General features: G+C 40.7%; 1 non-coding gene across 1 annotated transcript; it reads right to left on the reverse strand.

Moving 5' to 3' along the window:
• Positions 1-6,146: 6,146 nt before the first annotated feature.
• Positions 6,147-6,228, reverse strand: Trnas-gcu (transfer RNA serine (anticodon GCU)). Its single transcript has one exon. It is a non-coding gene; the product is annotated as a tRNA-Ser (tRNA).
• Between the last annotated feature and the right edge of the window lie 1,727 nt (positions 6,229-7,955).

The following is a 7,955-nucleotide window of genomic DNA, read 5'->3' on the forward strand; positions in this document are numbered from 1 at the left end:
GCACGACTGTTAGCTGAGCCAATCAACTGCAGCATCGGCGGTGACGTCACAGCGCCAAAGCTTCAAAAAGGAGTGCTTCGCGGCAGTTCACTTGGCAGCAGCGACGACGCATCTACTGCAACGCTGAACGCTTGTCTGCATTTTTGCTGCAGGTTGGTGCTTAGAAAGCTCACTAATACTATAGCATACAATTTATCGTCGCTGCTGCCGGGTTTCTTGGCTCTTTCGATTTGATTTTGCTTTCATTTTGTGACGTGAATACTTGTGTTGATAGGGTATGGCCAAGGAAATAACTAAACTAAGAGAAGATATGAAAGCTGAACTTGCTCAAATGAAACAGGAATTTAAAGAGCAACTAAAGCAGCATCGTGAGGCATTGAAAAGGGACATGCGCAATGAGATCCGAGAATTGAAGGTAGAACACAAAAATCGGATTCAGAGCATTGAGTTCGGTCATGCTTCAGTTGAGGAACTGAAGGCAAAACTGAGTGCTGAGGAAACCGCAAGACGGAAACTAGAAAGTGAAAATATAGCACTTCAAAAAAGATGTCAGGCCCTCGAATGCAAAGCACGAAAACTTGAAAAACGGTTTGTGCGCTCTGAGCAGTACTCGAGAAACAAAAATCTCGAGATACAGGGCGTCGTGAGTACAGATGATGAAAGTGTGCTGGACACTGTTCAAGTAATAGGGAAGGCTATCAAAGAAGAGATTGTTGAGACTGACATTGAAATATGCCACCGTGTGCCCACACGAGACCCTGAAAAATCGAACATCATTGTGCAGTTTAAGTCCCGGACCAAGCGTGATGCTGTACTTAACAAAGCAAAGAAAGCGCGTCTTTCTAACAAGGACATTGGCAGTGATAACACTCAGAAAATTTACGTGAACGAGCACCTACGTCCTACCCTAAAGCGACTACTTGGAATTGCTATTGGTAGAAAACGTGACAACGGTTGGAAGTCTGTCTGGTCGTACAATGGCAAGATCTTCGCGAGAAAGTCTGACGAGACACCGATTTTAAGAATAGAGCATGACGAAGACCTTTTAAAGATATGCTAGTGTTCCATTAGATTTTGCCCTTTCTGTTCGAAATGGAATATTTTGATTTTGTTCTACCACAAAACGTTCATCTGCAAGATACCAAGCTTACATCTATTCTGCACTTTAATTCTCGTTCCGCTGTTTACAAAAGTGACAGTATCTCTTTTCTTCTCAACCAATTTTCTTTCCGGTTCGACGTCATCATGATATCTGAAACTTGGTTTCAACACAGCTACGATGTCGTCGGACTTGATGGTTATACGTCATTTTACATAAACCGTCAGAATAGGCGAGGGGGAGGCGTCGCTCTTTATACAAAAAATAATTGCCATTACGAATTGATGCCGGAATTTGCATTCATAAGTCTTGACTGCGAGATGTTAACTGTCAAAGACAAGAAAAGGGTCTTATCAGTAATATACCGCCCTCCGAGCGGAAGTATTGAGAATTTTTTACTTGTTTTGGTAAGCTTCTAGAATTCTGCTCATTTATTAATCTTCATTTTGTCTGTGGAGGCAATTTCAACATAAATATTTTAGACGACAATAAGCATGTGCACGATTTAAAGTCTACTACTATCGTCTGGCCTTGCCAATCTGATCGCTACAGCAACGAGGGTTACTCAGCCGACCTCATCTGCCCTCGACCTTCTCATTACAAATATAGAAACGTCTGTGCATACTGCGGGTACGATTTCTAATGATATTAGTGATCACTGTCTAGTCTTTATAGTGTACGCACTGGAAAACACTATCAAACAAAACACTGATTTAATTGCTTACCAACACATTTCTAATGAAGCACTGGATTTATTCACTTTGGCTGTAAGTACGCACAGTTGGAATTCTGTGTTAAGAAAAACAAGCGTGAACGAAGCATATAACGAGTTTCTTGAAGCTTTCGTGCGCGTCTACACTGCACATTTCCCATTCAAGCAAGTTAGGAAATCTAAAAAGATACGAAAACCGTGGATTATGAGCGAGCATATCAAGATGATAAAAAAGAATAACCGTCTCTACCATGCGTTTCTACACTCCAGATCAGAAATTAAACTTAAGGAATTCAAGATAGAAAGAAATAGACTGAATAAAATACTAAGGCAAGCAAAAATAGATTACTATCAATGCCTCTTTCCTGAAATTAACAGGAAGCGTCCGGATGCGGTCTGGAAAGTAATAAATAGCGTTTTAGGTCGTCAAAATAAAAGTAATGTACCAAAATCGATAAGTTATAAAAAGTGCGAATTAAGCGGCAAAGCACTGGCAGACCACTTTAATACTCATTTTGTGAATGCAGGTGTTACGCACACCCATGACTCTGTAGTCAGGTATTCACTAAGTAAATGCGTTACAGAAACCATATTTACGGAGCCAACTGACGAACACGAGGTTTTTACAATAAATAAATATCTAAGTAACAGCAAAGCATTAGATATCGACAAGTTACAAATTAAGCCTATAACGTTTTAGATTACTTTCCATTTATTCGCGCATTGGTCCATATATTCAATTTAGCAATAGAATCGGCGACTTTCCCAGATGGCATGAAACGAGCTAGGGTGTCTGTGTTATTCAAAAACGGTGATATAAATAATGTTTCCAATTACAGGCCGATATCTGTCCTACCCATTTTTTCTAAAGTGCTAGAAAAAATTATTGCTGCACGCCTAACAAAGTTTCTGGACAAACATAATGTAATAACAAACTCACAGTTTGGCTTTAGAAAAGGTAGATCTACTGAGGCAGCCCTTTTATGCTTGAAAGAAAGTATCGTGCAAAGCATAGACAGAAATAACATTGATTTTAGCAAGGCATTTGATTGCCTCAGCCATGACATTCTTACATATAAGCTATCAATGTACGGAGTACGCGGGCATCCACTCGCTTTGATGAAATTATATCTTGCAAATAGAACTCAGTGTGTATGTATCGACAACATCCTCTCTTCTTTCCTAACACTTAAAGATGGAGTGCCACAAGGGAGTGTTTTGGGCGCCCTGTTATTTAACCTGTATATTAATGACTTAGTAAATATAGATCCTACAGTTGATTTCTTTATATATGCGGATGATAGCACCATACTCTTTAATGGAAAGGACGCAAACGAACTAATTATCAGATGTAATGCATTCCTAATGAAACTATCTGATTGGTCACTTTTAAATGTGATTAAAATTAACCCCACCAACACCAAAGCCATTCTATTTAGAACCAGAAATAAACCTTTTCAGTCGGAGCACTCAATCACTTATTCAGGTCAAAATATAGAACTAGTTAATGAACATAAAATCCTTGGGGTAATATTTTCATGTCACTTGAGTTGGGATGCTCATTTAAATAACCTTCGGAACAAGTTTTCTGCTGTTGCCGGTGTATATTGTCTCGCTGTAGAGCTTTCATACCGATAAAAGCCAAGCTACAAATTTATCACGCATTATTCACCTCGCAGTTTAATTATTGCAATTTAGTATGGGCGACCATAACGCGAACTAACATAAATAAAATAATTTCATTGCAGAAGGCGCATCTTCGGAACATTGCTAATATCGAACCCCGATCAACAACAAAAACATTGTCACAAAAATACCAAATCATATGGGTAGGTCGATACTACGAATACCGTGTTTTACAAGTATATTATTTTGCAAAAAAGAATATAGCGATTTTATTACATCCATAGCGAGCTTGCAACCCCATGAGATACCTGTGCACATCAGAAACCCTGAACCTTGGTATGTACCACGCTTTCGCACCGAATATAAGTTGCAATCCATTAAACACATTTTGCCGAAAATTCTAAATAATCATGTGAACGCTACTAATCTATCTCGCAAGGAATTGAAGATGTATTTTGTTAACATGTAAGCATGTATATTATTGTACATTGATGCATATGAAATGACCATGTTTTGTTTTATTGCCTCTCTATTTGCACAACAATGTCTCTTGTTGAATGTTAAACGTTCTGTCGTAAAGCATGTATCTGAGTGTCAAATTTTTGTTTTAGTTTTGTACCGAAACGTTTACTGTTATCGCGCCGTCATGTACAACGCCTCCTGGGTCCAGTCAAGCTGCTCACGGCAGCTTTTAGCCCAGGAGGACGTTTCTAGTTTCTAGTAGTCTGTAACTAGAAGAATAAAGAAAGTTGAAGTTGAAGTTTTTGTAAGCTTTCTGCACATCGTGGGCTTACAACACTGGCGACGTAACGTCAGCCCTCACGTTAGAGTACATACGTCAGTATTATCGAAACTAAGTGCACTTTATGGTGCAATCATGTGAATATCATACGGAACTTTCGTTAATGTATTCCTCCGGGGTCGAGGAATGCTTCAATATAGCTTGCTGAATCATAGGAATACAAGTGTAATGTTTATTAGACTGCCATAAAGCGGAGGCAACACTGGAACCACATACGTTAATCTGATATGACGCCTGCATCGTAGGAGTACATATGTTGTGTTTATTGCTTTATTGTAAGATTAGATAGCCAGCACCACAACCACAATTAACGTTGCACCTACATTACGCCTGCAAAGGCTGTTTTTTCTAAACCAGTTTATACACTTGGCGGGGCTCTGCGGTAAAATACCCGATTGCCACGCAGAATGCTTGGGTTATATTGCTGCTGTGATCCTAATTCTTATTCTTTCCATTCGTCGGGTCAACGCTGCCGGTGTACTGAGTAGATATAAACTGTCAATCACCTGTGATGCATACCCGTACACCGCGCCCGTGGTGAACGGGTATGTGCTACATTTGTCTGGAAGAAAGGGTTTCACGACGTACGCGGCAGGATTTTCACGTTATTCATGTCATGACCCGACAGGTATATTCGTCAAATCCTCTTACCTTCCCATGCCAATTTTGATCTACACCACGTTAAACAGGTGATCATTAGAGCACCTAGATAGATAGGCAGATAGATAGATAGATAGATAGATAGATAGATAGATAGATAGATAGATAGATAGATAGATAGATAGATAGATAGATAGATAGATAGATAGATAGATAGATAGATAGATAGATAGATAGATAGATAGATAGATAGATAGATAGATAGATAGATAGATAGATAGATAGATAGATAGATAGATAGATAGATAGATAGATAGATAGATAGATAGATAGATAGATAGATAGATAGATAGATAGATAGATAGATAGATAGATAGATAGATAGATAGATAGATAGATAGATAGATAGATAGATAGATAGAAACGCTCGAAGTGCCAAAGGTTCGCTAAGAAACGCTTCGCATTTAAAATACCTGGGCTGTTTTTCATATCATTTCGGGTGCAATTTGTGGTTGTCCTGGCGCACAGCGCAAAGGCCAACACCCTTTTTTTTATTTTTATAGTGTGCCTGCTGCGAGTTTCAATCGCTCCCTGTTTTATAATTACAGGCGTTTTCTCCCTTACGAACCACTTCCAATAATTTACCCTCACCTAAGTAAAACACGCACGCGCACGCACGAACACACACAAACACACAGACATACACACAGAGGCATAGCGGTGCAATACCGGTGCGGCGTAAGCTGACGTGCTAATCGTGCATTATATCTGTTTCCTTCGCCTTGGCAGACTGCCTGCATATATTTGAGAAGACGGAACTTGTGCAACCTACTACACAAGTCAGATAACGCTTGAGCGTTCCGATGTTCCACGAAGCCACACCGAGGCACGCAACTACGAATGGAAAACAATTCTCAAAGTTGCGGTGCCTTGTTAGTTGATATGTCCCTTTCCAGAAAGAAATTTGAAAAAAACGCTGCAAAGATTAGCTTGCCAGCGTTGCCTGCCTGATCTGAACGAATGAAGACGAGTGCAAGGTTATACCGCAGCTGGCTTCGACCGCTCTAATCTTTTCACGGCAAACGGGTTCTCGACCCCCAAATGCGGCCGCATTGCGATGACGTCTGAATAAAAACGAGTGTATACGGTACTGCAAGGAACGATCATCTGCCAAGTCGTCGCTAACTCCCATAAAGAGGAGGAAATAAACAATTGATAGATCGCACGCTTTTCTAGTGTATCTTATCTACCTTCGTGGTGGTTCGCGGAAAACAAAAAAAAAAACGTGCCGGAGAAAAAAAAAATTACGACGAAGATGGGATTCGAACCCACGCGGGCAGAGCCCAATGGATTAGCAGTCCATCGCCTTAACCTCTCGGCCACCTCGTCACACAGTTCGCGGGACTTTGCAGCTGCATGTTGAGAGCGTCGAGAAATAAAATTATGGCCAAAAATAAGTTGGTTTATTTCGGCCGCGATCAATCATGCGACGACTACTGAATGCACATTGTAGCGCGTACTTGCTACTTGCTGCACAACACGACATACATTCAGCTTCTGAGCTACATTATGTATATAGCTTCAGAAGAAGCTTACGGGCTATTCGGTTAAGAATGTGAATAAAACAGCCTCAGTGAAGAACATTACATTTATTCTGTCTCGACGTGTGTGTGTGTGTGTGTGTGTGTGTGTGTGTGTGTGTGTGTGTGTGTGTGTGTGTGTGTGTGTGTGTGTGTGTGTGTGTGTGTGTGTGTGTGTGTGTGTGTGTGTGTGTGTGTGTGTGTGTGTGTGTGTGTGTGTGTGTGTGTGTGTGTTATGTATGCACGCATGCATGCATGCATGTATGTATGTATGTATGTATGTATGTATGTATGTATGTATGTGTATGTATGTGTGTGTGTGAGCGCTCGAATCGCAATTAGGCAACAGTTCAAAAGCATATGATCAAAGGGGACCTGCAACACTTTTCCAAGTAACCACCTAATGGCTTCAATAAGTTAGGGCGAGTTGGTGCCTAAGTTTGCTATACATGTTTATTCTGGCGCAATGCTTGAAACATGAAGAAGGACTGGGAAAAGCGGACAGGGAATGGCGCTCATCTGTCTCTTTTCCCTGTTCTTCATGTTATAAGCATTGCGTCAGAAATAACATGTATAGCAAACTTAGGCACCAACTCGCCCAGGAACAAGTTCTTCTAGAGTTCATTTAATGAAGCCATTCTGGGGTTACTTGGAAAACTGTTGCAGGTCCCGTTTGAGCATATGCTTTTGAACTGTTAGCTAATAGCGATTCGAGCGCTCACATACATACATACATACATACATACACACACATACATACATACATACATACATACATACATACATACATACATACATACATACATACATACATACATACATACATACATACATACATACATACATACATACATACATACATACATACATACATACATACATACATACATACATACATACATACATGTCAACATGTATGTATGCATTAGCATGCATGCATGCATGCATGTATGCATGCATGCATGTATGCATGCATATACATACATGTTGACATGCCACCTACCCTCGAAAAAAATATTTCTGGCTACGCCACTCGTTAAAGGCACATCACATCATATGTATCCCTACAACCATTTCCGAAAAAAAACTGGGAGTTCTTTCGATTTTATTAAGGCGAAAGCCTTAGATGCCCCATTAAACGCGAAAATGTACCGTCGGCGGAGTCGGCGTCCCTCGAAGGCGGCGTCAACACGATTGATGCAAAAAATCATCATCACTTGACGACGACGCCATATGACGTCATCGTGACCTCACAGATCACCACAATTTGTTATGCCACTATGAGGTCAAATGATGGAGTCACCACATGACAGTCCCTTGGTATAAGGTGGGCCCATCATGGAAGCAGTGCAAAACCATGTGTGGGGCAGAAAGCTTCCGGAAAGAGGCGTGGAAGGATCAATGCGTCGACTGAGAAAAAAAAGGGAAATGGCTTTCGCCTTGCAGTCGTCTTAGGCAAATGCAGAGGGCACCTTGTGATTCTTGCGACAGCAATTATATGGACACTGTCGCCGTGCATCGCATGTCCTACGCGTG

The sequence above is a fragment of the Rhipicephalus sanguineus genome, chromosome 1 (assembly GCF_013339695.2).
Source record: "Rhipicephalus sanguineus isolate Rsan-2018 chromosome 1, BIME_Rsan_1.4, whole genome shotgun sequence".
Classification (NCBI taxonomy): domain Eukaryota; kingdom Metazoa; phylum Arthropoda; class Arachnida; order Ixodida; family Ixodidae; genus Rhipicephalus; species Rhipicephalus sanguineus.